General features: G+C 43.1%; 1 long non-coding RNA gene across 3 annotated transcripts in view; it reads left to right on the forward strand.

Moving 5' to 3' along the window:
• LOC109696601 (uncharacterized) overlaps positions 1-12,519 on the forward strand; it is a 55,199-nt gene extending 42,680 nt beyond the window's left edge. The window contains exons 5-8 of one of the 3 annotated variants that reach the window (XR_002213335.2): positions 45-193; positions 2,196-2,299; positions 10,055-10,222; positions 12,170-12,519. This is a non-coding gene — a long non-coding RNA (uncharacterized lncRNA). Of the gene's footprint in view, positions 1-44; positions 194-2,195; positions 2,300-7,028; positions 7,389-10,054 lie in introns of those variants that run through there. The other 2 variants (XR_002213334.2, XR_012442512.1) reach the window with 2 other exon arrangements.
• The last annotated feature ends 9,824 nt before the right edge of the window (positions 12,520-22,343 follow it).

A 22,343-nucleotide genomic window follows, 5' to 3' on the forward strand; every position in this document is an offset into this window, starting at 1 on the left:
CCATGCATTTAAAATTTCTTTACCCATTTCATTTCTTCTGCAAGTTCTGATGCAGCAAGACTACCATCCTGTGCAAACAGACAAACTCCCCATGAGCAACCTTCATCATGCTGGATGAAGATTCAAATGAGGACCACCCGGTGGCCTGGCAAGTCCCGAGGGAAAGAAGTAGGAGAGACAACTTCCCTGATAGGTAGGATCTGCAGCCCCTTGCCAGCTTAGAAGAAAACACAGAAGATGACCACCTATCCTGAAGCAACTCTAATTTCTTGGGGTTTTCTCTCTCAGGGGAAAACGAGGCAGGAAATGTAGGGACAGTACCCAAACCAGGTCATGGGGAACAGGTGGCCTCCTTGCAGATCTTCTCATGAGGAACAAGTGATCTAACCCCACCCAGAACCACCGCAAAATGCCTCCTTTGAAACAGCATTTGCATCTGGACCCAAACTGGGGCATGCACAAAAAGGCCCCTAATTATACTTCAATGAATTCACATGTGCAGTCAATCACTAAAAGCCACTCCTAAGTACCACCCAAATCTCTTCACCTTGCTCACTCCTTGTAGTGTATAAATACTCACCCAAACCAAAGCACTGGTGCTCTTGAGCTAACAAGTGCGGCTCACAAGCCACCTCACTCGGAGCCTGCTTCCTTGCCTTCCTTGGACAGTGTGCTCTCTCTCACATGCTCTATAAAGCTCTGCTGCTACACTGTAATCTGTGAGTGTCTGTCCAGTTCTTTGGGATGCCAAAGACTTGAGATCTTCTCATCCAGGGTTTTCTAAGACCACCCAGTGGTAACAATCTGGTGGCACCTTTTGGAGTCAGTACTCAGAGAGTTCTTGCTCAGAGCTCACTGGTCCCAAATGGAAGGGTTAATAACAGCCCTTGCAGCTATGAAACCTAGTTTTGTTTTGGGACTCTTCCTTTCTTTCCCTTTCAGCCAGTGCCATCTGTGATAAAATGGGAAAAAAGAATGCTTTACAATCTATCGGTCCAAAGTTTATCTGGTAAACTCTTGCTGGTTTTGCACACCTGGCCTCATTCTTCTTGTCACTTTATTTCAGTCAGCTGTGGCTTCTTGTGAACCTTCAGGGGTTTGGGGTTTTTTACATATTTGGAGGGAAGGCAATACTGGGGTCTGAACTGAGGGCCTTGCTCTTGCCAGCCAGGCACTCACCACTTGAGTCGTGCCCCAGCACTTTTGTACTTAGGCCCGTGCTGGCCTCAACCTAGATCCCCTATCTATGCTTCCTCGTGGCAGAGATGACAGGATGAACCACCATGCCCAGCTTCCTACTGGTTGAGATTGGGTCTTGCTAACTTTTTGCCTGGGCTGTCTCCAACTGCAAACCTCCCCAACTATAAACCTCCTGAGTAGCTAGGATTACAGGTGTGAGCAAACATGCCTGTACTTTTTAATTTACTGCTATAAAAATTTGATTCAAAGCTTGCATCACTGGGTGCTGGTGGCTCATGCCTGTAATCCTACTTACTCAGGAGGTAGGTTTGAAGCCAACCAGGGCAAATAGTTCATGAGACCCTATCTCAAAAACAACACAAAAAAGGACTGATGGAGTGACTGAAGAGGTAGGCCCTGAGTTCAAGCTCCAGAACCGCCAGAAAAGAAAAAGAAAAAAAACTGGCCTCAGCTTGTTTCAATTTATCATAACTATTAGTTGGATTAACTGTATGTCCATAGACCTGGTAAATTTATATTACTGCATTGCTTTGTCTTTCCCTAAGTTTCAAATACAGCAATTTTTTCTCCTTTGGCAAATAAATGACTTAAGGTATTTATTACACTTGTCTAATGTCTTAAATTTCATGAATAATCTAAAAGTAACTGTTAAAAAGTGAAATAAAGGGCTAAAAGAGTGGCTCAAGTGGTAAAGTGCCTGCCTAGCAGTGTGAGTCCCTGAGTTCAAACCCCAGTACCACAAAAATACATATATATAAAATGTGATAAGTGTTTCATCTGAGTCTTTTGTAAGTAAGTTAAAATATTAAAACAGTTGCTAAGTATGAGTGCAAGTCTTTTTTTGGCTTTCCTCCCCCACCCCCCACCGGCCAGACTAGGATTGAATTTGGGACCTCACATTTGCCAGGCAAATGCTCTGCCACTTGTGCCCATGCACTCAATCCCTTTGTTCTTAGTTTGTCTTTCAGATAGAGTCTTGTGCTTTTTTTGCCCAGGACACTCTCAGACCCTGAGCCACCCATCTCCACCTCTTGACGAGCTGGGATTGAGGGCATATAAAACAAAACTGGCGAAAGCAAATATTTAAAAGACTCAATAAGTAAGTACTTGCTAGAGTCATTTTATATGGGTTTAAGTGCAAATGCTCCAAAGAAGGTCCCAGACTGAATGACAAGACTTAGAATAGCCATGGTTAAAACTTTGAAAAAAAGTTCAGCAATTGACAGAACCATCTAATTATTTCCTTTGCATACAGCATTTTATGATAATTATGATTGACAGCATTACATCAGTAACAGTACATGTTCCTTGTTACAATTAGGAATGCAGGGACATGAGGCTGCAAAAAAGCTAACATCTCTAGCAATTTTAATTTGGAGGACACCTGCTGGGTAAAGTTTCTTCCTAAGTGTTGCATTTTAGAAGGCTTATGTATTTGGGGAACATAAATACATTTAATACACAAAGGCAAAAGCAACAATTATCATGACAGCTACACAGATGTCATATATACATTTTAATTTAGCTTTTTCCTGTAGAGTAAAATTTAGGATGTTTGAATAGGTAGATAACACTGACAAAAGTCAAAATTGTAGATCTCTTACAAGTTAGGGAGACAGTGCCAGTGATCCCAAATAGTACATCTCAGATATAAAGTAACATTAATTTGGTTAAGACAAATAATTGTAGGCCACATTTTAAATAGCAGATTGCCCAAATGACAGATTTTTCCCCTGATTTTTACTTATTATGAACAAAATTTTCATTGACCATTTTCATATTTTGAAGGTTAGGATGTCATGCACTTTGAATTAAGAGCATTAGATGATCATTTTACATGTATTAAACTTAAACACATTTAATTTTCTGTTTGGAAAATATTTGGATAAAATTTAGACGCTCAGCTCTACCATACTTCTAGTCACAGACATATAGGACACTAATTGTGTTAGAACTGCTTAAAATAATAGTTGCTTGTTTCACCACACAATTTTCATTTAAAAGACTTTCACATGAACAGATACTTAAATGAACTCTGTTTCAGTTAATGTTTAGTTTCCTAAGAGTCAAAAGCTTGGGAAGGTTGACAGAAAACACATGGAATTATCTTGATAAAATACAAAATCTTTCCTTAAAGCCAGTTTCTTACAAATGATACTAAGAGCAGATTAATACTAAGATAGCCTCGTCATTATAGACATAGTAAATTAGGTTTTTGTTTTACATCAGTATACTAAATTTTGACCTTAGAAAACTCTTTAGACAATTTTTAAATTATAGCAATTTAATCAAGCATATAAACCTTTGATAAGCTTCATCTTGTATATATTTTTAAGATATACTTTACATAAATTTCTAAGCCTTCTGTTTTCTTGCTCTATTTTTCTCATTTTGGAACAACTCTTTGAAATAAAGCTTACTTTACAAACTCCTTTATTCATCCAAAAGCATCACCATATGTTTGATATTTCTTTCTAATTTGATGATTTGTCTCTAATTTCTAATTTGCATTTTGAAATAATTTTTATAAAATTTTGAATTTAAACAAAATTATTTCCCCATAAAATAAAGCACTCTTAGTGGCCTTATATTTTAATAAAACCCAGGAAGAAAAGCAATCTTAAACTGTTTCTCTATACAATTGCAATTTCAAAAATTGGTAATACAGCTAATTATAGAAGATAGTTGGATGCAAATGAATTTTAAAAAGGCATTCATACTGGATAGAAATTTTAAAACTATATTTGAAGACCATTTAATCTTATATATAAAAAATCCTAAGGAACACACTTAAAACCTATTAGAACTGGGCCTGGCAGAATGTCTCAAGAGGTAGTGTTCCAGCCTAACAAGCTGGAGTTCAACTTCCAATACTGCTAAATAAACAAGTAAGTAAAAACAAACCATTAGAACTGATAGATAGGTTCAGCAAGATTACAGAAAACAGTATCAACATGAAAAAAATCAGTTGGATTTCTATACTCTAGCTTAACAGTCCAAAAATGACTAAGAAAACAAGGGAATATTCACCTAGGGGTTACTTACAATGCAGTAACAATAATACAATCTTAGAAATTTAAGTGAATTTCACTGAAACACTGAAAACAATTTTTGAAAGAAATTAAGCTCTAAATAATGGAAACTTGTTCCATGTTCATGGACCATGAATGTAGTTAAGATGGCGATGCTCCTCCTGTTATCGATTCAATGAAATCTTCATCAAAATCCCATCTAACTTATTTGAAGAATTTGAAAAGCCAATTTTGATATTCATATGGAAATTCAAGGAACCCAGAAAAGTCAACATCTTTAGTGAGAAGTACAAAGTGGGAAGTCTCACACTTAGTGATTTCTAAACTAACTACAAAATTACAGTAGTCAAGACAGTGTGGCACTGACATAAGGGTAAGGCATATGAACATGAGGACAAGAAAATGAAATCGAGAGTCCTTAAATAAACCAGTACACTTAGGGCCAATTGATTTTGTTTTCAGTTGTTTGTGATAAAGTACATGTAATATAAAATTTACCATTTTATCTAGTGGGGTTGGAACTCAGGGCCTTATGTTTGCTAGGTAGGCACTCTACCACTTGAGCCACACCAGCAACTCTCTTTGCTTTAGTTATTTTTCTAATAGGGTCTTGCATTTTGGCCTGGACTGGCCTGAATTGTGATCCTACACTTCCTCTGTAGCTGGGATGATGTGCATGCCACCAAGTCCAGCTTCTATTGCTTGAGATTGGGTCTTGAGAACTTTTTGCCCAGGCTAGCCTCAAACAATCATCCTCCTGATCTCTGCCTACTGAGTTGCTAGAATTACAAATGTGCATCTGGTTCCATCTTAACCATTTCTGCAAGTACAGTTCAGTGGTATTAAAACCAGCTGTGCATCACTTAATTGCTGTGTCAGCGATTTTGTCATTGTGCAAACAGATTTCACCAATATGGAAGATTTGCTCTGGAAAGCAAAGGCCCTCCATAATCAACTTAGCTAGAGTTTGCAAAAATTCTTAAACTGCCTTCATATCAGCACTCACAGACTCACCACTTAATGTCACATTATGGAATGAATAATTCTTGAACTGTTTAAACCACTCCAAGCTAGCAGAAAATTCAACATCATAGTCAGGTCTAACATTTTCTCTTTATATCACAAACTTTTTGCTTTGGTTGGTCAGCATGGTGCTTTCAGGGAGACACTTCTGTGCCTGGTCATTAATTCAGGTCATCAGAAGTGTCTCTGTGTCTGACACAGGCCCTTCTCTAATTTTTGGTCTCAGTCTTCAATGAAGAACATCCTTATAAGCCTTTATCACTTTGTTCTTGTTCTTCAAGATCATCCATATCATGTTCCAACATGCCTCACTAGCAAGTAATGACCATTGCTGATTTTCCACCTTTGTAACCCTTAATCACTTTTATTTGAAGGGCAATTATTTGACTTACTAGCAACATTAGTAAGGAATTTTGTATGCCTATGAACAAAACATGAGATTAAATAAAACACAAAGTGCTCTTCCCTTAAGCCTTCTCCTTCTGATCCCTCAGGGCCATCGTCCTTACAGAGGTGACTCCAACCTTCTATACCCTGCACAAACCAGCTCAGGACAAACATTTAATACCCAACAACAGGACAAAGCCAAAAAGGGACTTCATCTTTTCTGCAAAGATGCAAATGGGAAACTAGACGGTCCAGGTGCACATTTGCTTTCCTATGTCTGACCTGCATAATATCTCAGCCACACTTGGCTCTTGCAGCCAAGACCCTCCACCTTTATTAAGGAATTCAAAACTCTAACAGCCTCCTTTGATCTTTCTTGGCAAGACATCAGGATTGTCCTAAGCATTTGTTGTACCCTTGAAGAAATGTCCTGAAATTGGTCACTAGCTGAGACTTGGGTTGATGAGACTCATACACGAAACCCTTACAGTCCCTCTGGGACAGATGCTCTCCCAAAAGAGGACCCTAGATGGGACTACCAGGAAGGATCAAGGGGCAGAGAGCAAACAGACCATATGATCACATGTCTCTTGGAGGGCATGCATAGGGCCGTGATTAAACCTATTAACTTCAATAAATTAAGGGAAATCACTCAAAGCACCACCAAATATCCAGCCCTCTTTCACTCCAGGCTAGGAGAGGCTATGCGCAAATACACCACCCCACAACCCAAGACACCGGAGGATCTAGCAATTCTTGCCATATATTTTACAGCCAATTCCCACCAGACCCTAAGCAAAAGCTCCAAAAAGCTGGAACAGGACCCCGAAACTCTCCTCCCAACCTTACTAAAAATGGCCTTCAAACCCTTCATGGTCTTCAAAGGAGACATAGAGGGCTGAAAAGAGGCAACAGGCTGATTATATGGCCAAGGCAACTGCCAACTCCCTTTCCATTCCAGGTGCCCTCAGGCTCTGTATACTAGCCCTAGATCTAGTTGAGCTAATCCCAGGCCAACACAGGCTCCCCACAATCCTCACTACCCTGCTATAAATGTGGCCAGATGGAACATTTCAGTTGCAACTGCCAAGATCCATGTCCCCCGCATGGCTCATGCCCATGCTTCAAACAGAAGGGTCACTAGAAATGGGACTGCCCTTCTTTGTCCAAGAGAAGAGGTCATCCCAAGTCCAGAATCCCCACAGACATCCAATTCCTAGAGACCTTTGACCCTGTTTCCAGAGTATGAGGAACTCACAGACTGGGGAGACCTGAAGCTTGACTCCATAGAAGAGTCCTGTGTAACCTTGAATGTGGCAGGCAATAAAATTACTTTTCTTATAGATATGTTTATATGTCATTATCTTCCTTGGACCCACTTTTTAGGGCCTGATCCTCCTCATGGGAATAGATGGACAGCCCTGACAGAGTCACTTTTCTTCCCGGTTTATCTGATCACTGGAGACGAGTTTGTACTCACTCTTTCCTGGTACTCCCTACATGTTCCATCCTGCTCATGAGCAGAGATGACTTATCCAAGATAGGAACCAGCTTTAGTATCCAGAACACAGGTAAATGCATGTAAATATACTCTTTGACTGTCCCTTCTAGCCCCACAATCACAAGTCACCCTGACCATTGATTCTTTCATACTTCAGCTAGTTCCCACTGTGGTCTGGGACACTACACTCCCTAGACATTTGCTTTTTACAATTCCTGTCAAAATACTTCTAAAAGACCCCAGTTTCTTCCCCAGGTGCCCCCAACTTCCTCTAAAGTCAAAGGCCCAAAAAAGATGCCAGCCTCACATTACTAAATTTTTATCTGCTGGTCTAAATGTCCCTTGCAATTTCCTTGCAACACCTCCATCCTGGCAGTAAAAAAAAATAAAAACGAACAAATGAAAAAATTGATGGCTTTTATAGGATGACAGGAGATCTCAGGGCCATCATTGTGACAGTTCTCCCTATCCCCCCAACTGTCCCTAGCCCATATACCCTACTAATCAAATCCCCATGGGAGATTCCTAGCTTACAGTCCTAGATTTAAAGAATGCCTTCTTTTGCATCCCTGTACACCTAGATTCCTAATCCTTACTTCCTTTAAGTAAAGAGACCCTGATTCTCAGGTTGCCCAGAAGCTAACCTGGACAGTCCTGCCCCAGGGATTTTGGACAGCCCTCAATTATTTGGGCAGACTTTAGCAAAGGATTGTTCCCTAATACAGCTCCCCCTGGGTCAGTCCTCCTCCAATATGGAAGACAGTTTTCTGGTTATGCAATTGTCAGCTGCTCAGAGGTCACTGAGACCTCTGCCCCTGCCTGGTATCTCTAGGCCAAAAGACAGAGCTAATTGCCCTCAAGCTCTTCAACTAGGGGCAAATAAAACAGTCACTGTGTATACCGTCTCTGCCTATGCCTTCTGTGTAGTACACACACACACACACACACACACACAGCCATCTGGAAGGAAAGGGGACTTTTAACAAGCAAAAAAAAACCAGTCAAACACTCCCGTGAGCTCATAAACCTACTAGAAGCCATCAGACTCCACGTGCAATAATTCACTGCAGAGCCCACCAGAAAGCCACAGACAAGGCATCTCTGGGCAACAGTTAGGCTGACAAACAAGCCAAGGAGGCAGCCAGGCTATCTATGCAGGAAGCTTTACTCCCTCTCTGCAACATAACTAGGGAAACTGAGGAGGCCATCCCTAAAGGATTCTCTGCACCCCTGAGGGTTGATTACAGGGATTAGACCACCATCTCCTCCTGCCTGGATCCTCCCTATGGAAGGTTTACCAGGCCTTCATATGTCTAGCCATCCTGGAGCCAATACCCAACATGACCATCTTGAACGTGCCTTCACAAGGGAAGGGATGCTCCAGACTCTGAGGTCCATCTCCAGAGTGTGTCTTGTCTGTTGTCTCACTACCCCTGATGGTGGACAAACCACCATCCCACCTGCAACCTATTCAGAGGTGAGGGACCTTTCCATGTGAAGACTGGCAACTACACTTCACCCGTATTCCACTTTGTAAGGGCCTCAAATACCTGCTTATCTTTGTAGATACTTTCACAGGATGGATAGAGGCTTTTCCTCCCAAACAGAAAAAGCCTTAGAAGTGTCAATGCTCTCACTGAGCACATACTCCCTGTGTCTCTACAATCAGATTATGGCCCTGCCTTTCTACTATATGATTCTCAGGGTTCCTGTCAGGCACTTTAAATTCTATGTACATGCTTCCTGGCATTTCCAATCTTCAGGAAAAGTAGAAAGAGTTAACAATACCCTAAAAGACAATTAACTAAATTAATACAGAAGACAACAATCCTGACCCGCCCTGCCCCCAATAGCACTTCTTCAAGCCTGTATCACCCAAAGACAAAAAACCCACCTTTGCCAGATGCTGGTGGCTCATGTCTGTAATCCTAACTACTCAGGAGGCAGAGATCCGGCGGACTGAGGTTCAAAGCCAGCCCCATGCAAATAGTTCAGAACACCCTATCTCAGAAAAACCCGTCACAAAAAAGGGATGGTGGAGTGGCTCAAGCAGTAGAAAACCTGCCCAGCAAGCGTGAGGCCCTGAGTTCAAACCCAAATACCACCAAAAAAATACTTAGTCCTTTGGAAGTATTGTACAGCATGCCATTCCTTCAGACACATCTCTTATTGGACTGTGAAGCTCACCATTTAATTCAGTATGTCATATCCCTAGGAACAACCAACAGAGCTATCATGAGTACCAACATACAACTAACCCCAAACCAGATCCAACAGAAGACTTATCACTTGGGCCTAGAGATTGGATGTACCTTAAAATTCTTCCCCAAGAGGAACCCTCAAAGCCTGTCTGGACAGGACCCTATAAATGTTTCTAACTGTTAAAGAGTCAGTGGTGGTCAATTTTCAAGACAAGGCATTTAACCATGGTCGCTTGCTTGCTTATCAGCTTGCAGATGTTTGGAGAGGACCAACTGATAAGAGAACTTAAACTGGGAAGGGTAAATCAAGAGAGAATGAGGAAATGGATAAAAACTGTGTTCATGCCAAAAGCACATATTCCACCACAAAGTGGGGCAGAAACCACTTAAAGCCTGCTTCTAAAATTTGATTAGTCCCAAGAGAAGCATATTTTAATATAACCCAATAGGAAATTTAGGCAATTAGTGGGGGGAGGGGGCGAATGTACACTCTATAGTACTCAGCCCTGGGGGAGGGACTTGACACTAGACAATGCAATGCTTGGTGTAATCGTTTTGAGTTTATCTGCTTCCTGGGCACCCGATCTTGCAAGACTACCATTAAAGTCTCTCTTCCACTGTACCCCACATGTCTCTGAGTCCATTCTTTGAGTTTGGACAGGTGTGCATATTTCTCACACTAACCACCCCTACAACACTTAAACTTCCAGGTGCTTCTCCCTGGATTTGTATCTCTGGAATCAGGACAGCGCCCCACCTGAAGACTCACTGACTTCTGGTCACAACTGTGAGCTGGCAGGAGGTCTCCATCTGCTGTTTCCATGCACTCCAGATGATGCCGATTCTGCTGCATAACCTTGTGTGGATCCTGTCTCGTGGTATCACCTCATTTATTCCATTATTCTTTAGGAACTTGCTTGTTGGCCCCCTGCTAACCTCTCCTAGTCTCAAATTCAAGACCTTATCTTAGATCTTTTGCTATGGGGTGATTTCTCTGACTTTTCCAGGCACAAAATCCTCTTCCTCCAGCCAGAGGTTTCTTCCATTTTTTCTGTAGCCACATGATTACACCTTGGGACACTTTCTTCACCTCACTACCTCGACACAAAGCGGAATTCTCCTCCTTGGGGGATTCATGATGTAAATCATCTGACTATTTCTATGCCTCCCTCCCAAACATTACTATAAAATGCTACTTTCACTATATTCACTTTCCCTCTCATACAAAAAAACACTATTTTTATCTCACACTCATACTTGGGCACTTTAAGGGCTGCACAGTTATTACTAAAATATACAAACTCATCATATGCTACCAACAGTTGGCTGTGTGTAAACACCCAGTCAAACATGCCCCTGAGATCATAAACCCACCAGAGGCTATCAAACTTCCAATGCAGATAGCCATAATTCATTGCTGAGCCCACCCAAAAGCCATAGATCACATATCTTTGGGTAAAAATCAGGTAGACAAACAAGTCAAGGAGGCAGCCAGGATACCTTGCAGGAAGCTTCTCCCTAACATATTTCTAGGGAAAAATTTTGTAAAAAAGAATATAACTCTAGGGAAATCAGTGAGGTAGGTCATCACCAAAGGATTCTCATATATCCAAAGGTTGGTTACAGGGACTATACCACAGTCTCCTCCTGCCTGAAATCTCTCAATGGAAGGTTTTACTGGGTCTTCATCAGTCTACCCATCTAGGAAACAATAACCTATATGACCTCCTTAAACATGCCTTCATAAGGGAAGGGATACTACAGACTCAGAACTCCACCTCTAGAGCCTGTCCTGTCTGCTATTGCACTAACAATGAGGGAGAACAAAAAACCCACCTGACCTGCGACCTATTCAGAGGCAAGGGAAAGAATGGCAATGAGACTTCACCTATATGCCACTTTGTTAGGGCCTCGAATACCTGCTTATTTTTGTGGATACTTTCAGAGGGTGGAGGTTTTTCTTCCCCAAGCAGAAAGAGCCTCAGAAGTGATTAATGCTCTCACTGAACACAGAACATCCTCTTTTGGACTCTGTCTCTTCAATAAGGTCATGGCCACACCTCACTATCACAGGTTCTCAGGGAGTCCATCAGGCTCTTCAAATTAAACTATATATACCCAAATGCTGCCTGGCGTCCCCACTCCTCAGGAAAAGTAGAAAGAGCTAAGCATACCCTAAAAATCATTTAAATAAACTAATGCAGGAGACTCAAATTTCCTGACACACCTGCTCCCAATAGCACTTCTTCGAGCCCAGATCACAACAAAGACAAAATCCCACATGAGTTCTCAGGAATTATATGGCCATTCCTTCAAACAGTTATCTTACTGGACCCCAAAGTTCACTGTTTAACTCAGCATGTCAGCTGTCCACGAGTGCCAGCATGCTAAGAACCCCAAACCAAACCCAACAGAACACTCCCAGGAAGACTTATCCCTTGGGCCTGGAGATTGGGTGTATCTTAAAACTCTTCCTGAAGATGAGGAGTCCCTAAACCATGTCTGGACAGAACCCTATCAAGTGCTTCTAACCACCCCTACAGCCATTTCTCCCTGGTTCAAATGCCCATGAACAGGGCAGCACCCCCATCCCAAGACTCACAGACTTCCAGTCACAGCTGTGAGCCCAGGGAAGATGTGGAAGATGTCCATCTGCAGTTTCCATGCACTCAAGCTGGTGATGATTCTGCTCCATAACCCTCTGTGGACCCTGTCTCATTTTATCATCGTATTTATTCCATTATTCTCCAGGAATGTGCTCGCTAGCGGCCTACTTATCTCTCCTAGTCTCAAATTCATGACCTTATCCTAGAATTTTTCTACAGGGTTACTTCTCTGACTTTCTGGGGCATGAAACCCTCCTCCTCCTCCAGCCAGAAGTTCCTCCATTTTTCTATAAGCTACATGTCTACACCTTGGGAAACTCTTCACCTCATGGCCTCAACACCGAGGGCCTCCCATCCTTGGGCTTCTCCTCTTCAGGGGATTCCTGATGGGGATCAGGCCAATCCTTTGCCTCCCTCAGTCCCATCTTCCAAATTCTACTATAAAATGCTACTTGTTACTATAACCTCTTTTCCTCTGATACAAAAAAAACAGACTGACTTTGCCTCATGCCTGTATTCTGGCACTGAAAAGTCTCCATGTGATTACTAAAATATACAAACTCATCTTATGCTACTGTTTGTTGTATGTAAACTCTGTCTCTTCTGGGTTCTAGAAAGGTAAACCCTATTGATCCTTATGAATGGGCAAGCTCCGAAGCAGAACCATCCTTTGTCTATCACTGTGGACCCTGTGCTGATTGGCTCCCTATTGAAGTTGTACACTGCTTTAGCCAGCCTAACCAAGCCTTTTCTGTTTACTTCTAGGAAACTCCCCCAATGTTAGGCCCTCTATTTAACTCTATAGAACTTATAGATCCAGCTCCCATCTGCATCAAGACTGAATGCCCTTATAGGACTCAAATGTGAACCCTATCCAATAACCTTTGCACTGGGACTGTAACTATTGAAGACAAACGTGGAATTTCTTCACCTAAAATCTAGTGTCCTCCAACCAGGTCAGGTTTTCTTCTACTCGAGATATTTCTCTACTCACAGACTTACCAAACTTCTCAGCTCTGTCTAGGATACCTTATGGAATGCATGTCAAGCTTCTTGTACCTCTAAAATGACAAGCACAAGTAAAATGACAATGGCATACAGGGGATGTGAGTTAGGGGACTCTTCTCCCTTTCCTTCAACCTCTGAGTAGATCAGTAGAAGGCCATGCTTTTCTGGGAAAATAAAACTGCTTCACCTCATTCACCCTCAAAATCCATGCTTAGCCTCCTTGGCTGCTGTCACATGGACAGCTGAATACTGTATTCTGGGAAGTTCTAATGGGAATGTCTGTCTGTGGCACATAACTTACTTCCTTCAGTATACTGCACATTACAAACACATCTATTCAGACAAGCACATATCTCTCTGCCTTCAGACTGGACAGGAACATGCACGCTCACAAATCTATCCCGTGCCATTTCCAGAGCCCCAGGAGAAACTCAGATACCCTACCTATGTATTAACACCAAACCTTTTAAGAATGAAAGAGAGGTTGGTTGTGTGGCTCAAGTTCAAACCCAAGTACCAAAAGAACCAAAGAGGCACTCAACTCAAGATATTCATAACAGGCTTAGGGATTACATCAGGAGTACAGGCTGGAATTGAAGGAATTTTGTAAACCTCTTGCCTGGTTTACAAAACTTAGTCACTTGAGATAGACAATGTTTTAGATACCCTAGATTAATCCACATTGATGAGGTAAGGAAATAATTCAACTCTTCAGCTGCAGTGTTCTTACAAAACAGGAAGTCCTTTGATATGCTTACTGCTACCCAGCAGAGAACCTATGCTATGCTTGGAGAAGACCGTTGCTTTTGGGCAATAGAGCAAGACAAGTTCAAAGTAACATTCACAAACTAACCCACCGAGCCTCTCAAATTGGAGAAGTCACCCAAGGATGGCTCTCATGGGAAAATATATGACAATGTTATCCTGGCTTTCCTCTTTCTTGGGACCTCTAATATCTATTTTATTCCTTTTTGCCATTGGTCCTTGCTTCATTAATACTCTAATCATATTTGTTTCTTCTCAACTCTAGGCATAAAGTAACAAATGATGCTACTACATGGATTGCAGATGTTGGGGGAAGGCCAACTGATAAGGGAACTTAAACTGGGAAGGGTAAATCAAGACAGAATGAGGAAATGGGTAAAAATTGTGTACGTGCCAGAAAGCACATATTCTACCACAAAGGGAGGTGGATACCACTTAAAGCCCCCAGTGCCTTTTACCCTCCTGGACCAGGCTTCCATACAATTTTTTTCCAAGTTCAATTAGAACCTGTCATATCCCTATAGACTGCTTCATCAGCCTCTGCCAGAACAAAAAGTACTTAAGCAGGGACATCTCTACCACACTTCCCGGCTCAAAGCAGTTACAAGAAGATAAGAAATTCTCCCCACTAAAATCAGGATTGGTTCTGTTGTTCTGTCAGGGGGATATGAAGGAGGCCTCCATTTTAAGGGAAAGTGGCAGAGAAAGGAATATCAAGAAATCAGATGGAGATGCTGAGGGGCCCAAATGGAACAGGGAAATAGAACTAAGCTTGCAGAGATATTCCCCTTTACACAAAATTCAAACCATTATTGAGGAAGAGACCATCAGTAAGGTCTGCAAAAAAAGACATAGCCAATCAAAAGTGGTCTGTCCCCAAGGTATAAAACTTTTCTCAACCCTCTCCTAAGGTGTTATGCTCTTTTGCCTAATTGCCCACCATCATCTCCCCTTTTAATGGGATCCTAAAAAGTCTTTGTTTTCTCCCACTCTCCACCTTGATAAATTCTTTTATCAACCTGGGGCTCACAAATCCCTGACAGTAAGGAGTCAGTGCTTTTCAGGAAAAGCAATATAAGCACCTCTTACAGAAGTATATTCTAAGGTGACAATGAGTGCAATATAGTAAACACATAAACCAGCAATATAGTCTTTTGTCATTGTCACCTATTATGTACTGTACATAATTGTACATGCTATACTTTTGCATGACTAGCAGCATAATCTGTTAAGGAAAACATCAGGTGAATAATCCATTTGCACTACACCCTTAGGATGACTGCCACATCTCTAGGCAGTCATATTCTTTCTACTCAATTCTAATCTAAGGGTCCGCTGTGGTGTAAGTGGTCTATGTTGGCAGAAACATTGCCATGAGGCCCAAGACCACATGTCCATAATGTGCATCCATCACCACCGTCCACCTCCACAACTCTTTTTAAAACATTTTTCTCTCACTGGTCCTGTCTAAGTCAAAGCCCTCATGCATGATAGGCCAGAACTCTACCACTGAGCTAGGCCTGCAGCCAAGTAAAACTGAAACTTTATACCCATTAAACAATAACACCCCATTTTCCTCTCCATTCTTGCAATCATTCCTTTTTTTAAAAAAAAATTGGTGGTGGGGATGGAACCAGGGCTTTATGCATGCTAGGCTAACTGCTCTGCCACTGTGCTACATCCCCAGTCACAGCCACCACTCCCTCTGTCTTTTGGAATTTTCTACTTGATCTTTGCGACCATAATTCCTCCAAATGGTCTGAGGTTACTTCTGTGCAGGCCTTCATGCCCCCTCTCAGAATCCGGACCTGTGAATGGGAAGTCAAGAGGGTCTGAAACTGAAGATTCCCCTGATATTCTAGATGATCCCTCGGCCCCATCTGCATAATCTGATCTTCCTTCTAGTCCTCCCCCTTGTTCCCAGGAGCAACTTGCCCTTCCCTTAAGCCTTTCTCATTCTGATTCCTCAGGGTCATCCTACTTGTGGGGATAACTGTCTGACCTTCTGTCGCCTGCACATACCAGGTCAGGACAAATGTTAAATATTCCACAACAGGGTAAAGGTAAAAAAGGACTTTACCATCTCTGTGAAGCTGCAAAAGGGGAACTAGGGACAATCCGGGTATACTATTGCTTTCCTGTGGCTGATCTGCATAAGCTCTCAGCCAGGCTTAGCTCTTTCAGCCAAGACTCCTCCACCATTATTAAGGAACTCCAAACGCTGACAGTATCCTTTGATCTTCACTGGCATAACATCAGGGTTTTCCTAAACATTTTTTGTATCCGTGATGAAAAGTCTTGAATTTGGTCACTAGCTGAAGCTTAGGCTAACAAGGGTCATACTCAAAATCCTCGCAATCCTCTGGGATAAATGGTCTCCCAAAAGAGGATCCTAGATGGACTACCAGGAAATGATCCTGATATTGCAGAAAGCAAATGTCCAGGGAGAGTAGTGTCCCAGACCTCAGTGAGAACTTGGTGAAGTGAGAAAGGCTCCAAGGTTGGGTGACTTGTGGGCAGAGATCAAAGAGACCATAGGATCACATGTCTCTTGGAAGGCATAAGTAGGGCTCTGATTAAACCTAGTAACTTCAATAAATTAAGGGAAATCACTCAAGGCCCCACTCAAAATCCAGCCTCTTCTTCATGAAGACCTTGAATTTTATGCAGAGAATCATGTTACCCTGCATTTAAACTAGTCTGGCCTTCTCTCTTGCCTATAGCTCTCACCTGCCTCAGATTCCTTCCCAGAAAACGGCTAGCTCTTACTCCCTTGGAACTGCTCTATGGCCATCCTTTTGACCTTCACCATCACATACCCCATACTTTATCTCGCTTCCTCCAGCGAGGGGATATCTCACCTACTCTCCACCTTTCCTGGCAACAACTTAGACAATATGCTAACAGTAATCTTGCTAAATCTTCCTCTGACCTTCCAGCTCAGTCTCCAGTCATACAACCAGGAGATTAAGTCTGGATTGGCAATTCCTCAACACCACTAAAACCAAAATGGCAAGAGACACACCAGATGATTTTGACTATGGCCATCATGGCTCAGGTTAAAGGGCAACCACATTGGGTCCACCAGGATCACTGAGACATCCTACTCATCCATGCTTCTGACCCTAGGCCATTTTGAACCATTTTTATACTATCCTGCAGATAATATCTATCTCCCCCCACCGCTGGTATCCCACCTCTACCCCTCTGGCCTTCTCTACCTCATATGATAACTATGGTTCCACAGAGACTTCCAGGACTTTTCTCCAATCCTGATTTCCTTCTTCATCTTCTGCTTATGTCTTCTTTTGTTTCTGCTATCTCTCCCACCAGCTGGGGCCCACCTGTCAACCACACACAAAGGTTGCTGAAAAAAAAGCAACTCTTCTCTGTTCTCTCACTGCTAGTTCTGCATTTCTACACAAACCCAATGCCACCCTTTCAGCTGATCTCAAGCACTGCATCCAGTGTTCCATGACTGTCCAGCAGCTCCACTCACACACCCCTCTCACCTCCTTTCCCACCTTAATTCTTACACCTCTAGCATGGGCACCCTCATTCAGTTAACAACTGTGCAAATCACCCTTATCTGCTCCATACAACAGGAGCTTATTAATCTCCAAAAAGAGTCAACCAATTCTATATACTTCTCACTGCCAACCCACTCTAGGATTAGAAGCTCTGTCTCCACTCAGACGCTCCTTGACCCCCTAGGCATCTCTATGTCTCACCAGAAACTTTCCCAACCCCAACTTCGCCCACTCCATCACCATGGTCCCTAGTTGGCTCTGCAACCAAACTCTTACCCTTCAACCCTCTTCAGACTGTCAAAACTCTGCATTTCCAATGCAGGGTGGAGTGGCATAATCTCTTATGCTTCTCAGGCCCCACAAACATATCCACTGCTACTCCCTCTACCAGGTACCAACAGCTTTGGGGCTGCTCCCAAAGCAAAGCCCAACCCTGGAGACAATGCTCAGACACCCCCACCTGCATTGACCTCACTCTTCAATAGCTCCCACCCCCTTAGAGACACTCAGTGACCTCACCCAATTCTCCCTCACCCCCAAATCAGGGTTTTACCCAATAGCCAGATACCAATCTCTCACAAGGGCAATATTGTCTGGCTCTTTCTTAGTCTGGGAAATGGTAAAATCCCACTGGTTCCAGGCCGAAACATTCTCCTCACTGGCTGCTTTCACTTACAACTTCTGTCTGTCTACATCAGCCCTCTTTTTCCTGTAGGGAAGTTCATCCTATTTTTGTTTACCCACCAACTGGTCAGGCACCTGTACCCTTGTACACCACATTCTGAATATGGGTATACTACCAAATAACCAAATGATTCAGGTTCCCCTTTTAGCTTCCTTGCTCTTGGTGGCCCAAGCTCAAAAAGCCATACAACTCATTCCACACTCCTTATTGGCCTGGGACTCTCAGCCTTCCTAGGAACCAGGATAGCAGGGATAACCTCTTCCTTGCTATACAGCCAACAACTATCAAGGACTCTAACACCTTAGAAGAGCTGGTCCAGACCATCACCTCCCTCCAAATTGATTCCTTGGCAGGGGTGGTCCTCCAAAACCAGCAAACTCTTTACCTCCTAATTGCTGAAAAGTGGGGAGTGTGTCTTTTCTTGAAGAATGTTCTATGTCGACCAGTTCGGGGTCATTAGTGATGTCACTAAAAAACTCTGGCAACACACCTCCAACCAACAAGCCACAGACAACTGGTGACAGTGGTCTGCCTGGGCTAAGCGAATGTCATGGATGGCCCCACTATTGGAGCCCCTTATTTTTTAACTCATTCTGCTGACATTGGACCTTGGGTATTTAAATTACTTTCTTGCTTTGTTTCTCGGAGGCGCCATACTTTTATCCAGGATACCACCCCAAAAACAGGTCAACTCAGTCATGCTTCTCCACTGACAAACTACAGTCATCTAAACAAGAAGACCCTGCCAGTACCCTCTCCCTTTAAGAGACCTCAACACCCAGGAGGAAGAAGGGAACAGACCACAGTCATCCCTTCCCAAAAATATATACATCAAAAGTCAGGAATTTTAGTGGAAACATAAGGGCAGCCTTGTTAGGATCAGACACCATTTCTTATCACTCCCAGATATTTATATCAAACCCTTACCCAGCCCCAAAGAAAGGGTCATCCATTATCACTGGGGTCAAGGGATGGTTAAACAAACAAGTGACCTAACCACAACTTATCTGCCTTGGCTGCCCAGCAACGGCTAATGGCAAAACCATTTTCCCATCTAGGAAACTTCCAGGCACTTTTCCGCCCACCCCCCCTCTCTACCCCTCATCTGGCACTCTAGCTTCTGCTGGAGACCCCATTCTATAGGTTCTCTTTCCTGAATAAAACCTGTGCTGATGTTGATGTCTCCTCATCTATCTCTCCACATTTTTCTGCTTATCAGGAACTTGGTATGAAGGATCTGTGGTCAGGTGACTTGTGGGCAGAGATCAGAGACTATATGATCACATGTCTCTTGGAAGGCATGCATAGGGCCATGATTAAACCTATTAACTTCAATAAATTAAGGGCAATACTCAGGTCCCTACCAAAAATCTAGATCTCTTTTACTCCAGGCTAGAAGGAACCATGCCCAAATACACCACCCTAAATCCTGAAACACCAGGGGGTCTAGCAATGCTTACCATACATTTTATCAGGCAATCTTCACCAGATATTAGACAAAAACTCTAAAATTTGGAACAGGGGCCCTTAAACTCCCTCTCATCCTAACTATAAGCAGCCTTCAAGGGAGGAGGCATTGAGGGCTGGAAAGAGGCAACAGGCTGATTGCACGTCCAAGGCAACTGCCAACTCCCCTTTCATTCCAGGTGCCCTCAGGCTCTACTAGCCCTAGCCTTGGTTGAGTTACTCCTGGGCCACCACACAGAGCCCCCCAACCCAGTCCTAACTGGTCTACTATAATAGTGGCCAGCCTGGATATTTCAGTTGCTACTGCCAAAATCCATGTACCCCACCAGGCCCATGTCCACGCTTCAAACAGAACGGTCACGGAAATAGGACTGCCTTTCCCTTGCCCAGGAGGAGATCATTCCAAGTCCAGGAAACCCATGGATGACCTTTTCCTGGTGATTGGTAGATGTTTTTGACCCAGTTCCTGGACTGTGAGGAATCAACAGATGGGGGAGATACATAGCTCGACTGATTGGCCCAAGGGCTATATAGGATCCAGAGTTCTCCCTCTCTGTGGAAGAGTTCCATGTAACCCTAAATGTGGCAGGAAATAAAATTCTTTTCTGATACAGATGAGGGCTTCATATTTTGCCCTGGTTACTATCCCTGGACATACTTTTCAGTACGCAATCCTCTTTTTTTTTCCCCCCAGTACTGGAGTTTGAACTCAGGGCCTACACCTTGAGCCACTCCACTAGCCCTTTTTTGTAATGGGTTTTTTCTGAGATAAGCTTTTGCAAACTATTTGCTTGGGATGGCTTCAATATGTGATCCTCCTGATCTCTGCCTCCTGAGTAACTAGGATTATAGGTTTGAGTGACCCACACCCGGCTCTCCACAATCCTATTCATAAGAATAGATGGACAGATTCAACAGGGCTGCTTACACTCCTGCTTGTCTGCTCACTGGAGACCATTGTCTTTACTCATTCTTTTGGTACTGCCTAAATGCCCATATTCTGCTCTTGACAGAGATGTCTTATCCATGCTAGGAACCAGCCTTAGTGTCCAGAACACATCTAGCACAGGGTCCGCTTTTTTTTTTTTTTTTTTTTGGCAGTAGTGGAGTTTGAGCTCAGAATTTTGCATTTGCTAGGCAGGTGCTCTACCATCTGAGCTACTACCTGAGCCAACAAGGTCAACTCTTGATTAGCACTGCTGGCCCTACAACCACAAGTCACCCTGAGCATTGATTATTTCATACGTCACCAAATTCCTTCTGAGTTCCGGGACACTACACTCCCTGGACATTCTCTCCATCCAACTCCAGTCGAAATACTTCTGAAAGACCTCAGCTTCTTCACCAGATGCCCCCAATATCCTCTCAAGCCAAAGGCCCAAAGAAGACTACAGTTCCTCCTTACAAATTTTTCTTAGCTTCTTAGCTTCTCATTACAGATTTTTATCAACTGGCCTAAAACCCCCTTGCAATTTTCCCTGCAACACCTCCATCCTGGCAGTATAAAAAACAGATGGCTCTTACGGAATGCTATGAGATCTCAAGGCCATCAATGAGGCAGTTCTTCCCATCCCCCTAATTGTACCTAACCCACATACTCTACTAAGCCAAATTCCCACAGGGTCCCTGGTTTATACTCCTAGATTTAAAAGATGCCTTCTTTTGCATCCCTCTACACCAAGATTCTCAATTCTTATTTGTCTTTAAGTACTACTGATAATAAGATTTCTAACGGGGTGCCAGTGGCTCACGCCTATAATCCTAGTGACTCAGGAGGCAGAGATCAGGAGGATCTCGGTTGAAAGCCAGCCTGGGCAAATAGTTTGTGAGACTCTATCTCAAAAACTCCCATCCCAAAAAAAGGGGGGAAGGGGTTGGTGGAGTGGCTCAAGGTGAAGGCCCTGAGTTCAAGTCCCAGTATTGCAAAAAAAAAGATTTCTCAGCAGCTAACCTGGACAGATCTGCCCTATGGATTTGGGGATTTCCCTAGTATGCCCCCTCCCTCTCTACATGTTTCTCCTTCTCCAATATGTCAATGACCTCTCATCTGTAATCCTAACAAATACCATCTGGGTACACAGATATTGGCTACATGCTACATGTGAGTAGACAGTTTCCTTTGCTGAGGCTCAGATTTCCCTATAAGAAGTATGGTTTCTGGGGCAGATTCTAATCCATGAGATGCAACATGTGGCTGGGAGGTGCAGGAATTTCATTTTAAACATGGGCACTTCTACCAACAAAAATATGTTCCTTCCTGGGAAAAGAAGAGGTATTGTTTCATCTGGATCCCACAGTTTGAGCTCATAGTCAAACCTCTCTATGAGGTTTGACGAGGTCTTGGGGAGGAGCTTCTACATTGAACCCCTAAAATGGGTCAAGTCCTTCAGTCCTTAAAACAAACCCTCACTACTGCCCCCACTGATTTGAGAAACCCTTTTTCATATATGTTCATGAGAGAAGCGAGATTGCCTTGGGAACCCTCGGGACCCACCCATCATCCTGTAGCATATCTGTAGCTCAAGGGTGGCCCCCATAGCTCAGGGCATTGTCCTCAGTTCTGGCTTCTAAATCGACTCTGGGGCAAGAGGTAATACTACTGACCTCCATCGAGTAACAATTATCTTAAACACGAGAGATCTCAGACCTCCAGATTCAGCCTTTGCAAACTCTAAATCCTGCTAGATTACTATCTGACCCAAACACTGATCCCACACTTGGACACAATTGTCTGGTGGTTATTGTTTTGACCTGTATAGCCCCCAAGGACACTCCCTTCCTCTATGGTGACACCACCTTTTCACTGATAGCAACAAGTATATGATTGGCAGGAGACAGGTTTCTGGCTATGCAGTTGTCAGCCTCTCAGAGGCCATTGAGTATAGCCTCTTGCCTGGTAGCTCTACTTCAACCCAAAAGGCAGAGCTATTTGCGTTCA

This window comes from Castor canadensis, chromosome 16 (genome assembly GCF_047511655.1).
Source record: "Castor canadensis chromosome 16, mCasCan1.hap1v2, whole genome shotgun sequence".
Classification (NCBI taxonomy): domain Eukaryota; kingdom Metazoa; phylum Chordata; class Mammalia; order Rodentia; family Castoridae; genus Castor; species Castor canadensis.